This window comes from Petaurus breviceps, unplaced genomic scaffold, assembly GCF_028583685.1.
Source record: "Petaurus breviceps papuanus isolate PSGF00001 unplaced genomic scaffold, PetGlider_PUasm1.0 108, whole genome shotgun sequence".
NCBI lineage: Eukaryota > Metazoa > Chordata > Mammalia > Diprotodontia > Petauridae > Petaurus > Petaurus breviceps.
The window spans coordinates 1,528,182-1,555,110 of NW_027185593.1; the positions used below are offsets into that span (position 1 = coordinate 1,528,182).

At 41.4% G+C, this 26,929-nt stretch overlaps 1 protein-coding gene and 1 pseudogene across 3 annotated transcripts in view; one reads left to right on the plus strand and one right to left on the minus strand.

The window, feature by feature from the left end:
• Positions 1 to 9,294: 9,294 nt before the first annotated feature.
• LOC138147158 (glutathione S-transferase P pseudogene) lies at positions 9,295 to 14,710 on the minus strand (annotated as a pseudogene).
• Positions 14,711 to 14,950: 240 nt separating this feature from the next.
• Positions 14,951 to 26,929, plus strand: part of SLC25A42 (solute carrier family 25 member 42) — a 60,206-nt gene continuing 48,227 nt past the window's right edge. For 2 of the 3 annotated variants that reach the window (XM_069069616.1, XM_069069703.1), the window contains exon 1: positions 14,951 to 15,111. The gene's annotated coding sequence lies outside the window, so the exon portion shown is untranslated. Of the gene's footprint in view, positions 15,123 to 26,929 lie in introns of all 3 variants that reach the window. The other variant, XM_069069748.1, reaches the window with a different exon arrangement.

Below are 26,929 nucleotides of genomic sequence, written 5' to 3' on the forward strand. Positions count from 1 at the left end.
AATTTTAGATGTATTCATTTTGTACAAATACTTTTTGATTTTATGTACTCAAAACTGGCCACTTTATCTTCTGTGATACTTTCTATACTTTGGTCATGAACTCTTCCCTATCCATAATTGTGAAAAATATTTTCTTCCTTGTTCTACTTTGTTTCCAATGTGACCTTTTTCTAGGCCACATATCCATCTGGAGCTTATTGTGGCATATGGTGTGAGACCCTGGTCTAACTCTTAATTTCTGCCAGACTGATTTTCCCAACAGTTTTTGTAAACAGTTTTCCCAACAGTTTTTGTAAAAAAAAAAAGGGGGGGGGGGAGCAGTCCTGGGATGTCCATTATCACCGTTATTATTCAACAATGTCCTAGAAATGCTAGCTTTAGCAATGAGGAAACAAGACGATTGCTTTTTGTAGACGATATATTCTTAGGGAATCCTGGAGAATAAACTAAAAACTACTTATGACAATTAACTACTTTAGCAGAGTTGCAGTATAGAAAATGAACAAACAAATTACCAGCATTTCTACATATTACCAACAAAGCTCTGAAGGAAGAGATAAAGAAATTCCACATAAAATAATTTCAGACAGTATAAAGTGTTAGGGAGTCTACTTTCCAAAACAAACATGGGAACTATGTGAACACAATTAAAAAACACTCAACATAGAAATAAAGTCAGATCTAAATTGGAGAAATATCAATTGCTCTTAGGTGAGCCAAGCCAATAGAATAAAAATTCCAATCCTACTTAAAATGAATTTACTTATTCAGTGCCATACCAATCAAACTATCAAAGAATTATTTTATATAGCTAGATAAAAATAACAAAATTCATCTGGAGGAATAAAAGATCAAAACCATCAAAGGAATTAATGAAAAAAAAAAAGTGAAGCAAGGGGGCCTGGCCATACTACATCACAAATATATTACAAAGTGATTTCATTAAAATGATTCCATACTAAGTAAGAAATGAAGTGGTTGATCAATGGAATATATAAGATGCATAACATATAAAAGTAAATGAGCACAGATAGTGTTTAATGTAAACCCAAAGATCCCAACTATTGGGGCAATACTGCACTAATCGACAAAAACTGCTGGGTAAACTGTAAAATAGTCTGGCAGAAATTAGGCATACACCAACAGTTCATACTGTGAAACAAGACAAATTCAAAATGCGTCATGATTTAGGTATAAAGAATGACAAAATAAACAAATTAGATAAATATGGAAGAAATTACCTATTATGGGTAGGGAGTTAATGACCAAGCAAGAGATAGATTCAAGGGAGATAAAATGGATCATTTTTTAAAATGGTATTTTATTTTTTCCTAATTATATATAAAGACAATTTTTAGCATTCAGTTTTACAAGGTTTTGAGTTCCAAATTTTTCCAATGCAGTATAAAAAAGCAGGAGACTGGGCAGAAAATTTAAAGCAAATTTTTCTGATAAAGGTCCCATTTCTCAAACACAGAGAACTGAGCCAAATTTATAAAAATAGAGGCCATTCCACAATTGATAAATGGTCAAAGGATATGAACAGGCAGTTTTCAGAGGAACAAATCAAAACTGTCAATATTAAAAAAAAACACCTCTGAGTCACCAATAATTAGAGAAATGCAAATAAAAAAAACAACTCAGAAGGTACCACCTCATACTCATTAGATTGGTAAAAATGACAGAAAAGGAAAATGACAAATGCCAGGGGAATTACCGTGTTTCCCCGATAATAAGACCTATCCCAAAAATAAGCCCTCCCCTTACTGTGTAAGATTCCTCTAAAATAAGCCCTCCCCCGAAAATAAGCCCTATTGAGATTGCTACTGTAGTGAAGGTGATCCCCTGCGCTACACGCTACATTACGGTACCCTCTGTATGCACCGTCCCCCCATCCCCCCCCTGAAACGCACGCCACGCTCCGAGCTGCATCCAATCAGAGCTGCAGCAGTGAGCGCGTCATCCTGTTCTTCCCCAGTGATTTGCTTATTGAATAAAGGTACATTTTTTTGTTCACATTTACCTGTTTATTAAAATTGCTGTCAATGTTCATTAAAATAAGCCCTCCCCTGAAAATAAGCCCTCTGGTGTTTTTCTGTCCAAAAAAATTAATAAGACAGTGTCTTATTATCGGGGAAACACGGTATGAGAAAATAGGTACACATTGTTGCCCCACAAATGATCTTGCTCCCTTTGGTCCCTCAAGTGACTGCTAATTACAGCTGTCCTCTCTGCTCTGCAAGTAAAACCAGAGACTCTGCTGTCCTGTAAGTGTCCACAGCAGGGTCCCCACCCTTCTGCCACTGCACTCACCAGGTGTGTACTAGCTCCTTCTCCCTGGTAGCTGCAGCCCAACCTGGACACATCTGGTCAGTAAAACTGTGCTTGGTGTCCCTCAACAGTGGAAGGTCCTTCAATCTTCTCCTACTCAGTAGTCAGACCCCCCCACACTGTCTGTGAGATGAAAGGTTCTAAGGCTAAGGCTGGCCCCCAACCCCAGCTACCCCCAGGGTTCATTGTTTGTTAATTCTGCAGAGTGGCCCTGGGGTTGTCTGCACTTCACTCAGGCCAAACCTCTACCCCTGAAGGTCCTGGAGTCTTCTAAAGTTGTCTTAGGTTTACCCCCAACTTTTGTTTATTTCCACTGTTCTACATTCCCTCTGAGGTGATGGTCTTTTTTTTGTGGAAGAAATTTAGGGAGAGAAAGGTTTTCGGACCTACTCTGACATCTTCCCAGAATCCTCCCTCCACAGACATCAACTTTAGACCAATACTTCATGCCATACACCAGGATAAGTTCCAAATGGATTCATGACTTAGAATAACAGGTCACATCATAAACAAATTAGATAAGCAAGGAACAAATTAACTTTTCGAACTATGGAGAAAGGAAAAGTTCATAACTACACAAGTGATAAAGAGGATTACACAAGATAAAGTGACAATTCTGATTATATAAAAATGTTAAAGTTTTGGCACAATATAATAAAGTAAAAATTAAAAGGGAAGCAGGTAAATGAGAGAAACATTTGCAGCGAGTTTGTCTAAAATAGGTCTCACATCTAAAATACAGAAGAAACAGATTAAAATTTATAAAACTAAGAGCCATTCCCCAGTAGATAAATGGTCAAAGGATATAAATAGGCAGTTTTTGAAGGAGGAAACCCAGGTTGTTGAATTATGAAGCTATGTATTGAGGGCTTTCTCAGATTTAGAAAAAAATTGCTCTATGTGGGAGTGGGGTTAGTAGGCAGAAAATACATTTTTAAAAAATTTTAATTAAAAAAAAGAGTTCATTTTCCACTAGTTGGTATCTTTAGGTTTACTGAATATATTGTGCTATACTGAGGCTGCTGGGTGGCACAGTGGGTAGAGATGGACCTGGGGACAGCAAGATCTGAGTTTGAATCCAGTTTCAGATACTTATTAGTAATGTGACCTGTGTCACTTAATTTCTTGCCTGCCTCAGTTTCCTAATCTACAAAATTGGAAAAATGCCACCCACCTTCTAAGACTTCAAGAACAAAACAGATATTTCTAAAATGCTTTTTGCAAACCTTGAAGCACTATGTAAAAGTTAACTACTATATTATTAATATTCAATTGCTTCTGGATCTTGTAACATAATCTGTTCCACTAGTCAATTTTTCATTTTAACTGATACCAAACCATTTTGATGATTATTGCTTTATAATTTAGTGTGAGAACTGACCCTGCAAAGCCCCTTTCATTCTTGCTTTTATTTTCATTATTTCCCTTGAAAATCTTGATCCATTTGTTCTTCATATGAATTTTATTAATTATTTTGTCTATCAAGTAACCCCCTGGTAGTCTGATATGGCACTAAAATCTATAAATTAAATTTGGATATGATAATTGTTATTATGTTAGCAATGGCCCAACCATAAACAATCTCTTTCTGTCTCGCTCAAACTACTCTTCTTTATAAACTCTATGCTCTTATGTCCAAAGATCTATAAAATTGTGCATAGTGCGTACGCTTTCATTCAGTAATGTCACTATTAGGTGTATCTCTCAAAGAGATCATAAAAAAGGGAAAATATTTGTAGCAGCTGTTTTTGTGATGGAAAAGAATTTGAAATTGGGGAATGGCTGAACAAGTTGTGGTATATGAATATATAATGGAATACTATTGTGCTATAAGAAAATACAAATAGGCAGATTTCAGAAAAACCTGAAAAAACTTATATGAACTGCTGCTGAGGAAGTGAGCAGAACCAGGAGAACATGGTACACAGAAACAGCAACATTGTATGATGAGCAACTTTGACAGACTTAGCTCTTCTCAGCAATCTAAGACAATTCCAAAAGACTCATGGAAAATGCCATCCACATCTAGAGAAAGAACTATGGATTCTGAATGCAGTGAAGCATATTATTTTTTCTATTTTTTTTCCTTTCTTGTGTTTTTTCCGTTTTGTTCTAATTCCTTCATAGTGTGGACTAATGTGGAAATGTGTTTAGTGTGATTGCACATGTATAGCCTATATCAGATTTCATGCTGTCTTGGGGAGGGGGGAGAAAAAATTGTGGAACTCACAATCTTATAAAACTGAATGTTGAAAACTATTTTTACATGTAATTGGAAAAAATAAAATACTATTAAGTAGGGAAAAATAATAGACAAACTTATATTCTAACCAAGCTGGCCTTCTTGGTGTTTCTGAAATAGGTACCCAACCCCCCATCTGCATCTTTGCACATGCCTAAAACATGTTCCTTCTTTACTTCTGCCTGTTAGAACCCTTAGCTGCTTCACTGCATAAACTCAGGTGCCACCTCCCACAGGAAGCCTTCCTGATCCATCCCAGCCTTCTCCTTCAAAGTTATTTTGTATTTAGTTGCCTGTGACAGATGTTCAGTCAAGCCAGGCACTAGTGATTGCATGCTGTCTTGGGGAGAGGGGAAGAGGAGAAAATGTATAATTAAAAATTTTATGGAAGTGAACATTGAAAAGAGGAAGGAAGGAAGGAAGGGAGGGAGGGAGGGAGGAAGATATATAGATAGCTCCAGGCACTAGGAAAGGTGCTGAGAGAACACAAAAGTGAAAACAGTGCCTGCTCTTAAAGAGCTTACATTCCAGACCTCATTCATAATTCACCCTCTAACCATAGGTATAATCTAGGATTTCGTGCTCAGCTCCCTTCTCTTCTTTTTGCAAACTCAGAGATGACACCTATGGTTAGGGGGTGAATTATGAATGAAGGTCTAGCAAAGGAGTCGATAGAGAGGCAGATCAAAGAGAAAATAATGTCATAAAATTCCAAAGAGAAAAGAGTACTCAGAAGAAAGGGTGATCAATAGTGGCAAAGGCTTCACAGAGGGCGAGAAGGCTGAGGAGTGGGGAAAGGCCATGACATCTGGCAATTGAGAGATCACTGTTAACTTTGGAGAGGGCAGTTTCAGAGCTTTGGAAGCCAAGGGGTTGAGGAGAGGGGAGTGGAGGAAGAGAGTGGATGAGTGAGAGGGCAGATAAGTGAGCAAAGGGAGATAAGACAAACACCACATGTGTACTGGAGAGAGCAAATGAAGGGCTGACTGGAGAGTTTCTTTACTGATTGGAGAGAAAAGGGAAGGAGGAGGAGGAGGAGGTATTTGAATTAGGCTTTTAAACATAGGAAAGAATGCAACAAACAAAGAAGAGAAGGAGGACTATTCTAGGCAGACAAGGGCATGAGAATACAATGCATATACAATCTGGGGAAAGCAGGGAGTCATGCTGTCTGGTTGGGGTGGACAGAGTGATAAGAGGGAGGAGGCTGAGAAGTAAGGGGGTAGCAGGTTGGGGAGGGCTTTGAATGCAAGTTTAAGCATAGGCAGAGAACTAAGGATTCTTGAGTTTGTTGTTGAACCCCAAGATAAAGATGTGTGACATTTGTCACATTTGATTAGATTTCATCACGTTATTAGATTCAGCCTGTTGCTGAATTAACTGGCCAGAGCCTAAAACAAGGTCTGAAAACTGGAAAAAACTTAGCATCTTCTCTGATAGCAAGAGCAGATGTCCTAGCATGAGGAATATGGGAGAGAAATATGGGGAGGCTCTTGATCTGATGAAACAAACTCTCCTAGTTAGGCTGGGAGGCAGGAGACCTATGTCCTAGGCCAGGCTCTGCTACAAGCAACTCATTTAACTTTCCTGAGACTAGGATCCTCATTTTTGCATTCAGACTCCATAGTTCTTTTTCTGGATATAAATAGCATTTTCCATCATGAGTTGTCTCAGATCCTTGCATTACTATGAAGAGCTAAGTCTATCAAAGTTAGTCATCACACACGGTGGCTGTTACTGTGTACAGTGTTCTCCTGCTTCTACTCACTTCACTCAGCATCAGTTCGTGTAAGTCTTTCCAGGTAAAAAAAACCTCTTTGTTCTAAAGACACCTCCAAGGCTGACATTTTGTGTTCTAAGAGCCCTTCAGAGGATTCTAGATTTAGAGCTGGAAGGGATCTAGGAAGACATCGAGTTTTACAGATGAGGAAACTGAGGTAGAAAGTGACATGCCCAGGGTCACACAGCTAGTAAGGTAGACAGGATTCAAACTCAGCCTTCCTGATTTCAGGTCCAGCCCTATCCACTATGCCAGCTCTGACATTCCTTGTCCCAGTCCTGACATTCTGTATTTTAAGGGTCCTCTCAGCTCTGACATTCGGTGTCCTAAGAGCCCTCCCAGCTCTGAGATTTTCTGGATTTTCTGGATCTGAGGTTCCTTTTGGCTTTAAACTGGTGATCAAAGGTAGTAAAAGGTAAGGAATTTTCCCTTAGTTAACAAAGGGAGGGACTTCCCAACCCTTTCTTGGGGAGGGGGGGAGAGAGAGAGAGAGAGAGAGACCTTCTTAAGAAGGATTTATTTCAGAGGCTACAGCAAGGGGACGTGAATCACTGAGACCCCTTCCCAGCATCTCCCCTGCTCTTACCTCCCCCATGGCCAGAACACTAACAGGGCACTGCTCAGTCAGGATCTCTTTTGAATGGCGAAAATCAAACTTTGACATTGGCAGGAATAGGCAAACTGAAGCCTGGGCCAGAGAAGAAAGGGAAGGCAATGGGGCTGCTCCCGACCTTTCCCTTAGTTGGCAGCCTCCCTGGGAGCCTTGCCCAGCCCTGCCAGAGTCCTCCTGCTTCCCTGAAGAAGCCTTGGCTAGAAAGGTAAAGCAGCCTTTGTGGTGGGGGTAGTAATAAGGGCTAAATCACTGTATGACTCTGGAAAAGTTCTTTCATCTAGCTGAGCCTAGGTCACCTTATCTAGTAGACTGTCAAGTCTGGTGTAAATCTTGGTTTACAGTGTGGCCAAGACCATAGATAGTGTTAGATGGAGCCCTAGAGATTGCCTCATCTAGGGGTTCTTAAGCTGGGATCCATGGAGGCTGATAGATTTCTGGGGGCCTATGAACTTAGGTGGAAAAAAAATTAAATCTTTATTTACTAAATTCTTCTAACTGAAATTTAGCATTTCCTTACACCATCAATTTTTTAAAAGCCACATTATGCTGAAAAGGGTTCCATAGGCTTCACTAGTCCAACCCTTCCGTTTCAGAAATGGGGAAACTGAGGCCCATAAAAGATGAGGTACTTGTCCAAGCTCGAACAGATGAGTGAGTGAGGAGTAGTTCTGGGGTCTGAACCTGTGTCTCCTTAATCCAAATCTCACTAGATTCAGCTGCCTCTTTTTTTTCCCCCTTGAGTAATTTAGTTTACCAAATCTAAACATTCTCAGAGTATCTATTCTATGCCAGATACTGTCCCCCTAGGTCAAGGTCTGAATTTGAATTCTGCCATACTATCCAAGGGAGGGGAAAATAATAGAATGGTCAGTCAAGCCTGAGGAATGTGAAGAGTTATACTGGTAACTGTTCTGCCCACGAGACGAAATCCAAGTCATATGAGGTTAGTAGGAGAATGAGACTGACAAGCACCAGGAGATACCGTAAGTGTGCCCCAGCTGTCTGGGTTACCTACTAGGTCCTTCCCTAGGGGCAGGAAAGGAGGGGACAGGGAGTGGAGAGCCACATGGCTCTTTTTCAGGTTCTCAGGCAGGACAGCAAGCCAGGAGCTAGAAGAGATATAAAATTGTGATGAAACATGGTTCTTCCCCTTATACATTCTGGTAGGTAAAAGACCACAGGTTTTTCTAGTACCTGTCAGTGTACTAGAGAGGGTCAGAGTGCTATGCTGAAGTAAAAAGATGAACACCATACACTGTGTTCTAGGCATAAGATTGCCAGAAATGATGTTTTATTAATTTATCATTATTTTAATCTCAAGCACTGATCTGAAAGAGGGGGGAGGAAGAGGGGGAGAGAGAAAGAGAGGTATCTAAATTAACGAGTCCCTCAGACAAATACCTACCATGTTACTCAGTAATAGCCATAAAATTCCTGAATAAGGCAAGTTTCATAATAGGATAAAAACATAATTAAGTAATTTAGGGCTAACATTTTGCTTTCTCTAATAGAACAACAGACATTTAATATTTTGGGAATGCCCCTGGAAAACCATTTTTCTAACCACTATATTCCTCTTTGACCACTCCCCTCCTGGGAGTGCCTTCCTGTTGCATAAAATAGAACACTGAGCCTGAAATCTGGAAGACTTGAGTTCAATTATGATCTCGGTCACTTACTAACCAGCTAGGTGACTCTGGGCAAGTCACCTGACCCTGTTTGCCTCATCTGTAAAATGATCTGGGGAAGAAAATGGAGAACCACTCTAGTATCTTTGCCAAGAAAATCCCAAATGGGTTACAAAGAGCCGGACAGGGCTGAAACCACTGAACAGCAACTTCTGGGTAGCTATAACCCTGAGGTCTCTAGAGATATCCCTGGAAGGCAATGGGATAGCTTTCTCTTCGTCATTGGCTTGAGCCTCCACTGGATTCTCCCCCAAAATGATCAGTTTAGAATCAGTCAGCCAGCCTTATGTAGCTTTTAGAAAAGGGGTATTTATTAAGGCAGTACAAGAAGAGTTAGTCCCAATTATGTCCCCGAAAGTCTGTGATAATTTCCCCCAGGACATACAGAGTCAATGGAAAATAGACCTAAATTAAAATGTACGTGTGGCAAAAAGGTAAATCACGGTCCCTGGTCACTAGAAGGCCTTTTCTCTCATCCATGGAGATTCTCGTCCCCTTAGGCATGGTGTAGTCTCTTTGCTGGGTTCCTTGTAGAGCAGTGACTCCAGGATGTTCCTGGCTGCAGAAGATGCAGCGGTGGCTACCTGGGATGATGTTTATGCCACCAATGAGAAGATGGGAGGACCAATATCATCTGAACTTTTTTTTTCTTTTTTGGTATTAGAAGTTTTTATTGCAAGGAAAGGGTCAGGCCCAAACCCTCACTGTTTACCATTGCTATTGATGGAAAGATCAGTGTGCTGGGGTGAGGCCAGGAAGGCCTTGAGCTTGGGCCGGGAGGAGAGCTGAGCTACATAGGCAGACAGTGAGGGGAAGGTGTCCAGACAGCCTGGGGCCAGAGTCTGGTGAATCAACAGTGGGTCCAGCAGGTTGTAATACACAAAAAAGATCTAGTCCCTCACAATAAAGGCCTTGCCTCCCTGGTTCTGCAGGGTCTCAAAAGGCTTCAGCTGGGTGGACTGGTCCTTCACATACCGGTCCCCCCTGCTTTCCTCATAATTCTGGTAGATGAGGAGAAGGTACTTGACCCTGAGGTCCTCCTCTCCATCATCGGCCACATCGAAGAGAGCAATTTCTCGATCATCCTTCCCATACAGCCCATGTTTGCGCCCCAGGTATCTTAGGACGGCATTGCTCTGGTACAAGGTCAAGTCTCCATCTGTGAATCTGGGGAGCTGGCCATAGAGACAGCTGGCCTTGAGGTCCCTCTTCATCCATATTTCCATGGTTACTACATCCTTCTTCCAGGCCTGGCCCTGGTCAGCCAGGAGCATCCTGGTGGTCTTGTGTCACTCGAGGAAGTAGGTGATGATGTGGGGAGGCATCTTGGGAGATAGTGGCACACAGAAACCTCCTCTGAACTCTTGAAGGAAAAGTCCCACTGCTATCAAAAGGGACAGGGAGAACATATGACCTCGGCCTTGGCCTCTCCTTGCTCCCCGGGCAGTTCCTTCTCACTCTTAGAATACCATGCTCACTTCAATATCTGGGATTCCATCCCTTCTCGACTCACTTGATAATTTATAGATGATCGCTGGGCCTATCTGAACCCGATTCTTGTGCAAAGTCATTCTAGTACAAAGCTTCCCAAATTTATTTGGTCTACCTCCCCCTGACCTCCTAAAAAATCCTTCTTTAACCCTTTAACATTTTTAAAAATTTACATCATTTCAAAAAATATGAAATTTAAAAAAAAAGACACATTCTACATTACTGATTTATTTTAAATTTGTGTGTTTTTTCCTGCATTGAAATTTTGATGACATAATACTGTGTCATATAACTGTATAGTATTATATTATAAACAAGTCATCACATGCACATATTCTATTGATGTAGACTGGACTTCCCCATAATGTGTGACACGATCAGCTGCCAACACTTGCTTGTTAATACCTGTTAGTGGACTTGACTTTATGAAAACATTACGAATGAGCAAGTTTTAACTTACATTTTGTGTGTTTATTTGGAAAATAATGTAATCACTAAGATTTTAACTCTGTTGCACAACAAATGAAACACGTATGACTGGTTTTTCAAAATTTTCTTTTTCCTTATTTTTATTTAATACCATACAATTGCACCTGAGGCTGCTGCCAATGCCCCCCAGGGGGTAGTATCATCCACTCTGGGAACCTCAGTTAATAGGAAGTCCTTTGCTCACTTAGTCTAGGGTCTTTGGATTGATTGATCGACTGAAACCTGTTCTCATCTAGTTAGGTTATTAAAGCTAAGATGGGGTAAGGTGGTATCAAATCTTGGACTCTAATCCTGGTGGATCAGTCTGGGGAGCCTAGTCCTGGTCCTTCCCTGGTCACTTCCTTCTTGACTTCAGGGAGGGCTCCTTCCTATCTGGGAGCTGCTTTGCAGGGAGGGGAGCAGGGCATTGCTAGTTAGAGAACAGCTGATGAGGATTGTGTGTGTGTGTGCTAAGTGTCTGAGGCTGGAATCGAACTCGGGTCCTCCTGACTCCGGGGCTGGCGCTTTACTCACAGTACCGCCTAGCCACCCCTACCTCTCTTCTTCAGACTGTGAGCTCCCAGGGGGAGGAAACTTCTCCTGCCTTTCTTTCCATCCCCAAGGCTGTGACAAGTGCCTGTCTGCTTAGAATACATTTAAAATATTTTCTTAATATTTCTAAAAAGGGATTTCTCTGCTTCCATAGGATCATCATAGGTCTAGAGGTAGGTGGTATTTCATGGGACATCTAATCCAAACCCCTCAGTTTACAGAGAAGGACACTGAGGCCCAGCAAGGTTTAGTGACAGGTCCACAGTCACACAAGGTGGAGGTGCCAAAGCTGGTATCTGAAACTGGGTTTTCTGGCTCAGCTCCAAATCCAGCTCTCTTTCCGCTGACATGATAAAGCTGGAAAGATTGAGTGTCACTAGGTTGTGGAGGGCCTTAATCCATGCAGCAGAGTTTTCATCTTTCAACAAAGGTAATAAGGTGGCCACTGATAATTTTTGAAATAGATGAGTGACATGACTTGATCCATTCATACTACAGATGATTTTGTCTTGTCTATTGGATGGCCCGGAAAGTAGGATCAAAGAAAGGCTAAAATCCTGACAAGGGTTCACCGTGGCAGTGTACCAGAGAGCAGGGAACGGAATGCTTGTGAGGGATTTTCAGATAGGTGGAAATGGTAACTGATGAATGAAAAATACTTGCTCAGCTCCTCCTAGGTGCCGAGGACAAAAAATGCAAAAGAAAGACCACCCTCATCTATAAGATGGACCAACTGACATGTTCTTTCCAACAGCAATGATAATATAGTTTTGATGACTGTTCCTAGGGGAAGAGGTCAAAGGGACAAAGGGAGGAAGAGAATTTGCTCAGTGGTAAGCCAGAGGATAAGACACCTGGTCAGACCATGGATTACCTGGAGGATGGATACAGTGAGAAGCTTGATGTTGTACCTAACTGATCAGACAGGATTAGTCAGATATGGGAGAAGAGCCAGGACCACAGTGTCATGAAAACCTGGAAAGGAGAGTCAATTTGGGGGAGTCAGTGATGGACAGTGACAAAGTCTATGGAGAAGTCAAGAAGGCTGAGGATGGAGAAAAGGCTGCTGGATTTGGCAATGAAAAGCTTTGGATGACTTTGGAGTGAACAGAATTATGAGGGTGGAGGCCAAACTATAGAGGGTTTTAGAAGAGAGTGATGGGTGAGAAAGTAGAGCTTAGCCACAAAAAGGAGGATAGAGGACAATAGCTATCAAGATAAACGGAACAGAAGGGGGCAGATATGGGTGTGTTGGGAGGCAGCAGAGAATGAACCAGTGGGCAGGGAGATATTGAAGATCTGTAATAGAGTTGGGGGGAGGAGAAAAGAGGGGCAATCTTCTGGAGAAGATGGAAGGGAATGAGAACATCTGTGTTTATAGAGAAGGTTGTCTTGCGGAGGAAAGAGTCCACCTCTTCACATGAGACTTGTGAAGGAAGGTGTCTGAGGATGATGGGAGAAGAGGGAGCTCTCAGTGAATGGCTTCGTTTTTTTTTCGAAGAAGTGAGGCAAAATCTTCAGCTGAGAGTGGGGTAAACCACGGGGGGGGGGGGGGGGGGCTTAAGGAGAGATAAAAATGGTTTCTGTGGTGAATGGGATCATGGATCATTTGAGGTATGAAAGGCTTGCCTTGCCTTGCTGCAGTGAGAACCCCATTGAGATGAGGTAACAAATATGTAGTGGACCCAGTCCAGCTCCTTTCAGGAGCATGTGAAGAGGAGCAAATAAAGTGGATGACTGGAGGAATCCAAGTTTGCAGCTTCTGAGACACTACTAAGGGACAAAGGAAAAGGATGTTGAGAACAGTGTAGTACTGATGCGGTTCACCAAGAAACAGAAACAGGGGAGAGTGCAGGAGGGGATGGCTTGGGAAAGAACTGAGGGGCTAAAGGACTGGAGGTCCCAGAGACAATGAAAAATAGGGTTAGAGGTCTTAAGGTCAATAGCACTCTGGTCTCCTGACTCCCAGGCTTATATGCTCATTCATTGCAGTAAAGAGACAGTCTGACATTGAGTCTTGGACTTGAAGTTAGGGAGACCCAGATTCAAATCCTGCCTCATACCTTTACTAGCTATGTTACCCTGGGTAGATCACTTATCCTGAGTTGGCTTTCTTGTCTGTAAAATGTGGATAATAGCCCCAACCTCACAGAATTGTTGTTGGGATACAATTATACATTATATAGGCACATATATAATATGTATAGGTATTAAAAGGACATATATGCACATATGGACACATATAAATGCTACTGTAATGGGAGGGACTATTTTGATACTGCCATATTGCCTTCTTTTGGCCAGAAAAACCATGTTCTTTTTAGGGGAAATGCCAAACTTCTTCAATGAGGGCGACTGAAGCTTTTTAAGCAGGAAACTGAGCAAGAGAAAGATGGGGTAGGAAGCTTATGCATGGGGAGAGCAAAGAGTGGCTGGCTGATCAGAGGTCAGACAGACAGAGGCAAGGGAGTAAGTGGCCAGATTTTCAAAAAAGAGGGTCTGCCCTGGACCCAGGGTAAATGAGGAAGTGGGCCAGCAAACAGTTGGTTTTCTTACTGTAGTGAAAAAAAACCAAACACCTGCTTCACTGGAGTCCCCTAAAAGCAAGGAAGAGTGGGGCTGACCAGAGACCTAGCTGGCTGGAGGGGTACCTTGAGAGCCCTGCTAGCTGTTCATGCTGAATAAGAAAGCAATCTCTGATTTTGTCGATGTGAACAGCACATCTACGATTTCTTAGGAGGAAAGATTTGGAGCTTAGAAGGGGCCTCAGAGGTGTTCTGGCTGGAAGCCCCTCATCTCACTAATGATAAAACCCGAAGGCCCGAGATTTTAAGTCATTTGCTGGTCACACTGGGAGGTGAGTGGCAGAGCCCAAATTCGAACTTTGACTCTCATTCTCAAATAGAGGGTGTCCTAAAAGTTTTACTGCAGTTGACCCCCCCCCCGCATGCATAATTAATGAGGCGAGGTGTGAACTCGGGTTTGGGTTTGGAACACCGTGTCAGGGGAAGAAGATGGGGGAGGGGACAAGCGATTTATTTAACACCTACTAATGCCCAGGCATTGTAAAGGGAAGAGCTTTTACACATTTCACCACATTTGATTCTCATAAAAACCCTAGGAAGTAGGTATGCCGTTATCATTTCCACTTTTTACAGATGGGGAAACCGAGGCAGCCTACGGTTAAGGGACTTGCCCAGGGTCACCCAGCTACTGTGTCTGAGGAAGGATCTTAACCCAGGTTTTCCCTCAGTCTACCACAAGTACTCCATGCGCCGCAGCGCCATACTTCGTTAACTCTTTTCGTTACTTATCTGCGTCTACGCTGGAGGCGTTTGGAGGCCAAGGGCTGTTTCACTGTGGTCTGCACAATCCCAGAACGTGGTACGATGCATGAATCAGAACCGGTCTCCACCGGAAAGAAGGGACGCTATCCCCGGCGGGAGCGCCGAACACACAACATACCTGCACACGTGCGCCGCCCCGTACTAGGCGGCCTCGCTAACCTTTTCCCCACTACGCCAGGGCCGCTCCGCTAGTGGCCCCGCCCGCGGCACGGCGATTGGTTAACGGCCTGCTGTCCGTGCGCACTTCTCCCACCAATGACCGCCCCCTCTTCCCCTGTGCCCGCCCCCGCAAGCTAGGAGCTGCCGTCTCGAGCCCCACCTCGACACCCCACCCCGCGGATGCGCTTTTCTCATTGGTTCGTAGGTGATTTCAGCTGGGAGAGCCAGCAAATCGGAACTCCGGGCGGCGCGGCCCTTCCCCCCGCTCCCCTCAGTTCTTCCACCACCGCCCCAGCGCAGGGTGCGTGAGGCGGGACTGGGCTGGGCTGGATGGCTGTGGCGGCGGGTCCCGGCCAGTGAGGCGGAGGGAGCGTCGGGCGACCTGAGGCGGGTGACAGGCCCAGGAGAGCCGAGGGGGCGGCGGGAGCAGCGGCCCTGGGGTGAGTGTGAGGTACTGAGCCGGGCCTGGGCCTTGGGCGGGAGGTGGGAGCCGCGACGTCTCCTCTGCCCTCCGCCTCGAGGCAGGTGGCGAGCGGCGCGTCCCCCCTGACAGCGGCGCGCGTTCCCCCCTTGGCGCGCTCCCGCGACGCCCCCTTCCTCCTCCTCTTCTCCCCAGCCAGCCCAGGGGACGGCCTGTCAGTGCCCGGAGACCTCGGAGTGTACTGCCCCCTCTCTCCGCCCCACCCCCCAGTAATTAAGTACAAACAGATGTCTGCGCTCTCCGCCTCCTCACGGAGGTCTCTCGCCCCTCCTGCTCCCCCCATCCAGAGGTTGTCTTTTCTCGACCTCCTCCCTCAAATCCAAGTCTTACCCCTCCTCCTCCCCCTAATGTCCAGATCTGTGGCCCCATTCTCCTCTCTCGCCCCCGCCCCCATCCAACTCTACTGTCTCAGCCCCGCTTTTTCCTCCCTCCCCAACTTCTAAGTCTTTTGTCCCCCATAGTCCCCTCCCAAATATCCACATTGGTTACCCCTCGTTGTTGCCCCTTCCCCATCCCAGACTCCTGGATTTGATGCCTCTCCCTGCCCTCCAACATTTCTAGCCCTATTGGGCAGGGACGGACATCGAAGAAGCATTTATTAAACGCCTTTTAATATGCCTGACACGGTGCTAAGCTTGCAGGTTCCTCTCCCACACAGAAGTGTCCTGGAAGTGAGGCAGGCACTCTCCATCCCACCCCACCCCTTTTCATTTCTCCCCCTTGCACCCTTATGTCATTGAGTAGAAGAGATTGGGCAAAACTGCTAACGGCCACTGATAAAATCCTAAGGGGGAGGGGGACCTGGGGTGGCATGGAGTGGGGAAAGAGGTTATTTCTTTGCTGCTGATCACTGTTAGTACAGACTGGATTTGAATTTTGAATGTGGGCTGGACTTTGTCGTTGTATCTCTCTAGAGTAGATAGGTGAGGGACACTTGTATCCCCAGCTTTGGTTTTTCAACTTTGTTTACCTGCTTTCCTGCTCCAAATTTTGGGTTTGTGGTCCTTGGACCACAGAAAGCCAGCTGTGTTTCTCTAGCTAGCTGGGGTTTTCTTTCCTCCTTGACTTTGTTTATTCTCTTCCAGACCACTTTTACCTTACAGGTGCCTATCATTTTAGGGCTCAGCAACATTTACTGCGGTATTTTTTTTCCCAAGTAAAAAGTGATTACATTTCGTTTCCTGTAAGGTGAAAGAAAATCATACCTTTTAACCTTCCTTTATCCCTAACTGGCAAATGCTGTGGTGTAAGGATATTCCTTTAGATCATGTCACTGGCTTTTCTGACCACCTGTACGTCAGGTCACCTTGAAATGTTTCCCCCCCCACACACTTTTGACCTATCCTTCATCTTTATCGAAGAATCCAGTTATTGAACGTCAGCTCTTTCTCCTGCTCTCTGTCGTTGGCTGAGCTATACTTGTGAAGATTTGACTTGAGCTAATAATGGAAGAAACAGTGGGACAGAAATCAGGAAATTTCCTTTGTACCCTGAAGAAAGGGCACAAAGTTTCTCCTTAAGTTTCTCCTTTTTGTACTGTTTTCCCCACCTGCCTCACCAAGTTATCCTGAGAACCAAAAGAGAAGTTTAGAGACAGACATTTCTAAAAGTACTACACTAAGGTGAGGTCTTACAGACCAATGAGAACATTCAGGATTGTTAAGTAAATTGTGTTATTGAGTGGCTAGGCTGCTTTACTGTCTGGAGGCAAAGAAGGCCTGAATTCAAATCCCAGTTTTTCTTTTTATTACCTGTATGACCTTGGTAAATCATTTAATCTCTCTAGCTCAATCTGAATGGGTCATTGTGTGATTTAGAGCTGAAAGAGACTTGACTGGTCATCTAGCCTAAATCTTTCATTTTCTGTTGAGGAAATTGAGGCCCCAGGAAGGTTATTTACCTAAGTACACCTAATTTATACATGGTAGAACTAAGATTTGAACCTATATCCTTTGGGATCTAAACCTAAATCCATTGTTCTTTCCACAGCACCTCAAGAGTAGTCATCTTAAATCCTTTTCTTTTTTTTTCTACTTTAATAAGGCAAGATTACCATAGTGTTACTATTATTATTGTTATTATTTTTTTCTAAGGTAGCTAGGTGGCTCAGTGAATAAAGCACAATAAAACAGGAAGACCTCAGTTCAATTGCCCTCAGATACTTAGTTGCTGTGTGACTCTGGGCAAGTCACTTAACCCTATTTGCCTTAGTTACCTCACCTGTAAATGAGCTGGAGAAGGAAATGGTAAATCATCCAGTATCTTTGCCAGGAAAGCCCCAAATGGGTCATGAAGAGTTGGACATGACCATGACTGAACAATGACTTTTTTTTTTTTGCACAAAAACTATGATATTGGTTAGGGAACTCATCAACTCCTCTGCAATCTTAAGAGTTGGCTGGGGGCACTGAGAGGTTAAATATTTTGCTGATGGTCACATCTAGTATGTTTTTAAAAATTTATCTTTTATTCTGAACTTAACACCAATTGACATGGGAATTTCCATATACATAATGGCAGAAAAAGAGGGTTGTACATGGAACTTTGCTTCTCTATTATATATAGCTTGTTTTTTTTTAAATACACAGTAAATTCAGCATGTAACTTTCAAATATTCCCTGCTTGTCCTCTTCTGTTCTCTTCCCTGCATTAAAAAATTACCTAGTCTGTTACAGAGGCTGGATCTGTGCCAATGTGGGGGAAAAGAGAAATTGTCTTTTAAAAACAATGCTGATGTTCACAGAACTCTCCAACTAAGGTAGATTTTTAACAAAGTGTATTCAGAAGGTAGAAGCAAGGGCAGACAACAGAAAATGAATACAAAATCATGGCTTGGTACTATGGTGTCAAGATCGATTCAGTTTATAATGAATACCGAATGTTGAGGAAAGCTGAGACAAGAAGTTTATTTTTTTAAAGCTCTGCTAGGGAAAAGGAAAATCAGAGAAAGAATAGGGCCACTGCTACGGTTGGATAGTAGGATGATAACTGATAATAGAAAGAAAGTAGAGCTCAGTTATTATTTTACTTCTGTTGACTTTACTAAGAGAATAACCTTCGAACTGGAAAGAACAGAACACAAGATGTTTAATAGGAAGTTGTTAACTAACATAAATAAGGAGATAATGGTAAGAGTGTGCCTTCTTGTCCTTGATGAATTCATGTGTCTTGTGCCAGATAAACTACATCCTCAGGTACTAAAAGTATTGGCTTCAGATATCCAGGCTTCCCAGTTCATCAACCTTTTCAAGTTTTATGACCTCTACCTTTATTCTACCTCCCCCACATAACCCTGGCACCTGATCTTATCAACCAAAAGTGCTCCACTTCCAAGATTCAGAATGCTGACATGTCTTCTGACTATCCATCTTTCCTTCCATTTCTTTCTTTGCCTCACCTCTGCTAAACCTAGTTTTTGCCCTTACCACAGCGTCTAGTCATTCATCCCGCCTCTCTGCTTTCCCAGAATCTTGCTTTGACTTTCCTTTCCTCTCTTTAACATCTTGGTGTTATAGATAACCACTCCAACTTTACTCATCTTCCACCCTAGAATCTCTCCCTATCCCCAGTCCTGTCATTCAGCCTTTTCCAAGCCCTAACCCTAAATTACTCCACCCCATCTTCCACCTTTGCTTCTACTTACGAGCTGCTGAATAATGTTGTAGAAAGTCATACAACCAGGCTGACTCCAGTATAAACTGATACTGTCTCAGCTGGTCTTTCACAGCTGCACAGTGCTCCTTTTTCCTTTGTATGATTTCCTCTTGTCACATACTCCACAGATCGACTGTTCTAAACTTCTTTCCTCAAACCACCTACCATACCCCTTCTATCCTTTACTCAACAGAAAACTTTATGTTCTCTACCAAGAAAATTGAAACCTTCTCTTGAGAACTCCTCTCCAGTTCCCTACCTAATATCCCCTTGGCATCATCCCCTGTTCTCTTCTGCTTTGCTCCAGTCTTGGAGTAAGGAAGTACTCCTTTCTCTGAGGTTAGTCTTGCCTATTTCCTTGATTCTGTCTCTTCTGATTTCCTTTGGTAGCTTGCCCCTTCAGTCATCCACTTTCTGTTTCTAATCTTCAGTCTTTCTTTATCCTGCCTTATTCTCCGCTTCCTATAAAACAGGTATCCTTTATCCTTAATAAACTTTCACTCAACTTTGTCATTCCCCCAAGATAAATTCCTAGAAAAAGCTGGCTACATTCACTGCTTTTATCCCACTTCTCAACTCTATTAAGTCTGGCATGGGATGTTTTTATTGGTTGAAACTGCTCTTTACAAGATTACCAGTGATTTCTTAATTGTTAAATCCTGTGGCTTTTACTAGCTCACTTCCTTCTTGACATCTCTACAGTATTTGACACTGTCCAACACCCTACTAGGTAGTAACTCCTCTCTGGGTTTTTGTGACATTGTTCTCTCCTGGTTTTCTTTCCTTCAGTCTAATAAATCCTTCTCATTCTCCTTTCTGATCAATCCTCCTAAGTTTCCTTTATCAGATTTCTGTCTTTGTCCTTCCCCCCCATGAGTGTTCCCTAATACTCTGTACCTATCTCCATACTTTTGGTGATCTCATCAACTCCCATGAGTTCAGTGATTATTTCTATGAAGATGCTTCCCAATTCTACATATCTAGCTCTCATTTCTTTTCTGTCCTGAGTTCAGATCCTAAATCTGCTGGATTTCTCTACTTAAAAGTCTCACAAGCATCTAAAATTCATCATATTCAAAATAGAACATACCTTTTCCCAAAGTCTCCCCTCCCTTTTCCTAAATTCATTATTTCTATTATGGGCAACACCATTCTTTCTGTCCTTGAAGTCATTAATCCTTGACTCTATTCTCACTCTTACCATTTATCTAGTAAATTGCCAAGTCTTCTAGATTCTAATCCCCAAACATTTCTCACATCCCCTCCAAATTGTTAGTGCTCCTCCCTCACCAACATTCTTTTTGTTTACTTACCTATGTATATAAGCTCCTTGAGGGTTGAGATAATTGGTTTATTTTTGCCTTGGAAGTGTACATAGCAGCCAGCTAATTAACTTACTACAGTATCCTTAGCAAGCAGTCATCTAGTATCTTCTTTCTTCTACTAGGCTTAAAAACAATGTGAAAGAAATTTCTGGCCTCTTGCTTTAGGCACAAAACTACCTGAAAATTCTTGTTAATTTACATTATTTTAATCTAGGCATTTTTGCTTAGGAGAGAGAACCAGAGATGGAAAGAGCCATCGCTTGACTGAAAATCTCGCTCCCTCCAATTCTTTTCTGAATGAACAGTTAGAGCATTCTTACACAATAGAAAAATTCCACAATAAGATAAAACATAGTTACAAAATTCAGAATGAGGTTCAATTAGTGTTTTGCTTCTTCAGAGAGAACATTAATCACTTAACTTTTAGCATGCCCTTGAAGAATCATTTCCTAAATCAGTCTTTGGACACATTCTTTAAGAATTTCCTTTTCTAGCTGATCGAAAGTGAGACTTTTTTTTTTCTGATTCTTATAAAAAATCTTATTTAATATTTTGTTTTTCCCCAATTACATGTAAAAACAATTTTAACATCCTTCCCCCTCCCAAATTTTGAGTTCCAAATTCCTTCCCTCTCTCCTTTTTTTTCTCCCTTCCTCCCCACTGAGAAGGCAAGCAATTTGATATAGGTTATACATGTGTAGTCATACAAAACACAGTTACGTGTAAATCATTCTGTGAAAGAAAACAGACAAAAAAACCTCAAGAAAAATAAAGAAAGAAGAGAAATATCTTTCATCTATGTTCAGGCTCTACCAGTTCTTTCTCTGGAGGTGGACAACACCTTTCATCTTACAGCCTATGGAATTGTTTTGGATCATTGTTTTGCCAAGAATAGCTAAGTTATTCATAGTAGATCATCATGTAGTATTGCTTTTACTGCTTACAATGTTCTCCTGGTTCTCATTTCACTTTGTACCAGTTGATGTAAGTCTTTATATGTTTTTCTGAGAACATCCTGTTCATTATTTCTTTTTTTTTTTCGCCCCACTCCCCTCCATGGCCGCAGGCAGTCAAATATAGGATCTGCAAATACCTTCACATTAAACATTAGTCAGGTTGTAAAGAAGGATTATAACCTATGGAATGAACAAGGGGAAAGAGGAAACAAAACAAGAAAAAGAAAGAGAACAGGTAGTTTGCTTCAATCTGCATTCAAACTCTGTAGTTCTTTCCCTGGATGTGGACATCTCTTTTTTATCATGAGTCACCTTGCATTGCTGAGAGGAGCTCAGTCTATCAGAGTTGGTCATCACACATACATTGTATCTGTAATTGTGTACAAATTTCTCCTTGTTCTGCTCTTCTCACTCAGCATCAATTTGTATAAGTCTCTCCAGATTATTGTGAAGTCTGTCTGCTCCTCATTTCTTATAGCACAATAGTATCCTATTACATTCACATACCACAACTTGTTTAGCCATTCCCCAATTGATAGGCATCCCCTTGATTTCCAGTTCTTTGCCACCACAAAAAGAGCTGCTATAAATATTTTTGTACATATGGGACCTCTTCCCACTTCTAAGATCTCTTTGGGCTGCAACCCTAGAAGTGGTATTGCTGGGTCAAAGGGTATGAAATTATTTATAACCCTTTGGGCATAGTTCCAGATTGCTCTCTAAAATGGTTGGATCAGTTCACAGCTCCACCAATGATGTATTAGTGTTCCAATTTTTCCACATCCTCTCCAGCATTTGTCATTTTCCTGTTTTGTTATCTTAGCCAATCTGACCAGTGAGATGTGGTACCTCAGAGTTATTTGATTTGCATTTCTCTAATCAGTAGTGATTTAGAGCATTTTTTCATATGCTTATAGATATCTTTAATTTCTTCCTCTGAAAACTGCCTGTTCATATCCTTTAACCATTTATCAATTGGGGAATGACGAATGACTTGTATTCTTATAGATTTGACTGAATTCTCTGTATATTTTAGAAACGAGGCCTTTATCAGAGACACTGGTTGTAAAAATTCTTTCCCAATTTTCCATTTCACTCATAATCTTGGTTACATTGGCTTTGTTTGTACAGAAGCTTTTCAATTTAATGTAATCAAAATTATCCATTTTGCATTTTGTAATGCTCTCTAATTCCTGTTTGATCATAAAATCTTCCTTTCTCCATAAATCTGACAGGTAAACTATTCCTTGCTTTCCCATACTGCTTACAGTATCAGCCTTTATACCTAGATCCTGTACCCATTTAGACTTGATTTTGGTATATGGTGTTAGATATTGGTTTATGCCCAGTTTCTGCTATACTATATTTCAGTTGTCCCAGCAGTTTTTATCAAATAGTGAGTTCTTATCCCCAAAACTGGGGTCTTTGGGTTTATCAAACTGTAGATTACTGTAGTCATTGACTGCTGAGTCTCGTATATCCAGTCTATTCCATTGATCCACTACTCTATTCCTCAGCCAGTACCAAGTAGTTTTGATGACTGCTGCTTTGTAATACAGATTAAGATCTGGTATGGCTAGGCCACCTTCCCTAGCGTTTCTTTTCATTAATTCCCTTGATATTCTGGACTGTTTGTTCTTCCAAATGAATTTTGTTACTATTTTTTCTAGCTCTATAAAGTAATTTTTTGGCAGATTGATTAGTATGGCACTAAATATGTAGTTTAATTTTGGTAAAATTGTCATCTTCATTATATTAACTTGATTCAGCCTTGAACAACTGATGTTTTTCTAATTAGTTAGATCTGACTTTATTTGTGTGAAAAGTGTTTTGTAGTTGTGTTCGCATTATTTCTTAAAGTACAGTAGTATTCCATCATAATTATATTCAACAACTTGTTCATCCATTCCCCAATTAATAGCATTCCCTCAGTTTCCAATTCTTTGCCACCACTGAAAGAACTTGTGTAAATTCTTTTGTACATTTAGGTCCTTTTCCTTTTTGTTTTCTTATCTCTTTGGTATACAGACCTAGTAGTGGTATTGCTTGGTCAAAGGGTATGCATAATTTTATTGACTTTAGGGCATAAGTCCAAATTACTCTCTAGAATGGTTGAATCAGTATACAGCTTCACCACATGACTGTAGTTGGTAATCATTACTGTGAAAAAAAATTTTTACAGTGTTTCTAAAGACTTCATTTCTCAAACATTCAGAAAATTGAGTCAAATTTATAGAAACAAGTCATTCCTCAATTGATAAATCAATAAATTCCTCAAAGGATATGAACAGGCAGTTTTCAGACAAAGCTATCTATAGTCAGATTAAAAAAAATGCTCTAAATCATTATTGATGAGAGAAATACAAATTAAAACAACTCAGAATTACTACCTTACACCTGTCAGATTGGCTAATATGACAGAAGAGGAAAATGACAAATGTTGGAGTGGATGTGGGGAAATTAAAATACTAATAATATACTATTGGTAAAAATATATACCAATTCAGCCATTCAGGAGAGCAATTTGGGACTATGCCCAAAAGGCTATGAAACTATGCATACCTTTTGACCAACCAATACCACTAGTAGGTCTGCCTCCCAGAGAGAAAAAACAAAAAGGAAAAGGATCTATGTGTACAAAAATATTTATAACAACTCTTTTAGTGGTGGCAAAGAATTGGCAATTGAAGGGATATCCATCAGTTGGAGAATGGCTGTTTTCAAATTGATGAAGACTGATAATTTTCTCTTTCACATTAGTCCAAAACCTTTAGACTTGTGTAATTGTAAAATGCTTTCTTAATATCTCTAAGGGGGTAGGATGGGTCAAATCTGCTTCTGTCACTGTAACTATTTTTACTAATCACTATAACTTCCTGGAGTGCGGAATTGGTGCACCATAGGTTCTTAATAAGTGTTTGCTATGAGTAAATGAAAGAAATTATCCCACTACTTGCCTACAGTCATTTACATCAAAAAGCTTTTGCTTTTCCTAATCACTCCTTCCCACCCAGTAACTTCATAAAGAGTCATTCCCAGTGTTTGCTGGCACTACTGTATAGGCAATATTTGCCCCGAGGTCTGGAGAGTTACTTCTTGGCCTTTATATAATTATTTTGTTTACTTAGAATAAAAGAAATCTGCATACAGAAAGTGAAATAACAAAACAAGTTGATACAGATAATCTGCACACAACTTGTTGAATAAGTGAAAGTGCCTAGTCCATGCTCTCTTATTTCACTAATGTAGAAGTTAAGGCTTCTAGAAAAAGGTATGTGACAAAAATCACATAAACACCTATTTAATGCAGAATCAAGACTGGAATCCAGGGTTCCAGACCCAGGGAAGGGCTTTTGCTGCTAAATTGGGAAGATCAGGAGCCACTAATGGTTTTTAAAGGAAGGAAGGAATGACAGAATCAAATGGTACAGAATGTATTAAGGGGGGGGGGGGGGGGGGGAGGAAACTGACATCTGGCAATCACATTAGGAAGTGATTGAAATGATAACATATTTACATAGCATTTTTAAATTTACAGAGCACTTTATAGACATGGTCTCATTTGAGTCTCATAACCCTGACAGGTGCTATAAGTATTATCTGTTTTGTAGATGAGATATTTGAGGCTCAGAGGGATTAATAGTCATTCACCAAGGTTTTGAACCTGGAGGACTGGAAAAATGAAGGCACCCTTGACAGAAATAGGGCTGTGTGGAAAGGGAATAGTTTAGCTTGTCTCTTTATACTACACTGAAATAGGTGCTACTGTTATCCCATTTCACATTTATCACAACTGAAAGTAAGGGAGGTAAGGGGTGGCCAGGTGGCTCAGTGAGTAAGAGCACTGACTCCAGTGTCGGGATGACCTGGAGATAAATCCCGGGGTCAGATACTCAGCACCACACTCAGAAATAACTGGCCATGTAACCTCGAGCAAGTTACTTAACCCCAATTGCTTAAAAAAAAAAAAAAAGAAAGAAAGTAAGGGAGTTTAAGTGACTTGCCCAGGGTCAGGTGTCTGAGGTAGGACACTGGTCTTCCTGACAAGTTCAGTATTTTATTCACTATGCTACTTAGTTCCTTCTAATATAATAAGATCAGTTAAGCAGATAACAGTCCATCTATACCTACTCAACCTCTGCAGGTTACTCTGTCACATCAAAAAAATGAAAAAAGAGTAAGGTGGAGTAATATTCACAAAATGAACTGGGGTATAGGATGTGAGTATGTTGGAGAGTACTGGTTAGATTATAACTATCCTAAGTTACCAGTACCAAAGGGGTCGAGGGTTACAGGGCCTCAGAGCTTGAGAGTGTTGGTGATAATTCATCAAGGGCTTGTTTTGGAGAAAAGCTCCATGGGATTCTACCCATTGTCATCTTACCTTCTGATTGAGCACATACCCCTGGGTGCCATGTCATGGCATGTCAGGTGAAGATCACTCCAGTAGACTCTAGGGAGTCTATTGATCCTTGAGTTGAGGAGTAAACATAATTATAGAATTTTAGAACTGGGAGGGAATTTAGATGAAAATGACATTTTAAGAAGATTATATTAATCTATGTTAAGACTATATGGAAGGAATTGGAAACACAAGCAGAAGGCCCAAACAAAAGGCATTTGCAGTAATTCTGCCTCTGAAGAGACAGAAAAGAGATTGGGGACAGGGAGGGCTGAGTATTTTCAGTTATGCTAACATAAACAATAGCAATATATTAGTAATATTAAATTCAAGAATAAGGGACAACAATGGAAGGGTACAGACCAGGATAATGTAGCATTACTGGATTATGGGTTTCAAGATAGTTCTTGGAATCCCTAGTTTTTTTAAAGACTCAACTCAAGGGAGCTGTCTTCTTCAGAGGACTAGAGATACAGTGCTGGAAAGGACCTCAGAGACCCATCTAGTCCAACCCCTCTCCTCCACCACTTTACAGATGAGTAAACTGAATCCTGGTCACATAACCAAGGTTAAGTGCCTTGCCAAAGTCACACAAAGCCTTTCCTGACCCAAGAGCTGCTATTGCCCTCTGTCTTCAAACTACCTCATATTCATTCCATACTTACTCTCTGTAAACTTGCATGTATATGTGGTCTCTCCTGTTTGAATGTCAATTCCTCTAGGGCGGGGACTGTTAGTCGACTTTGTGTACCCCCCCGTGCTTAGCACTGTACCTGGCACATAGTAACTGCTTGATTGATTAAGCATCTTTAGAAAATAGCTAGAATGTAGAGGTGAATAGGCTCAAGAGCACATATTCCTTATTTGCAGACTAGGGTTGCCTCTTACAACTGTCTTTGGTACTTTAAAAATTCATAATTTTATTAGTTGTGGGTACTACTTTCCCCCATGCAGACTGCAACTGGTGTACAGCTAAGAAAAGGGTTTTATGAGTTGTAGCAGTTGAGAAAATTCATCAGTTGATGACCAAACTCCTGGACATAAACCTATCTGAACTTAGCTAGGATTCCCCCTTGGATGTCAGACAGTTGAAACTGCTATTCCGTTGATGTTTTCCTGATAACATGGTGTGAAGGTGACCCCTGGGTCTTCCAAAGCTGTACTACTAGAATGTGATATCTAACAGGGTCCTACCTCTTGAAAATCCACACATTAAAACAAACTACATATTTCGCTAGGGAAAAACTGTTCTTAGTTCTTGAGCCAGAAAGAGTTGAATGAAGATAATGAATATTTTGAATCTCTTAAGTTTTATTCCTAAAAAGAGAAAATATAAATTATCAGTGAGATAGGATTGGCTTTTTTTTTTTTTTTTGCCTTTTGGAGGGCAATTGGGGTTAAGTAACTTGCCCAAGGTTACACGGCTAGTTTTTTTGTGTT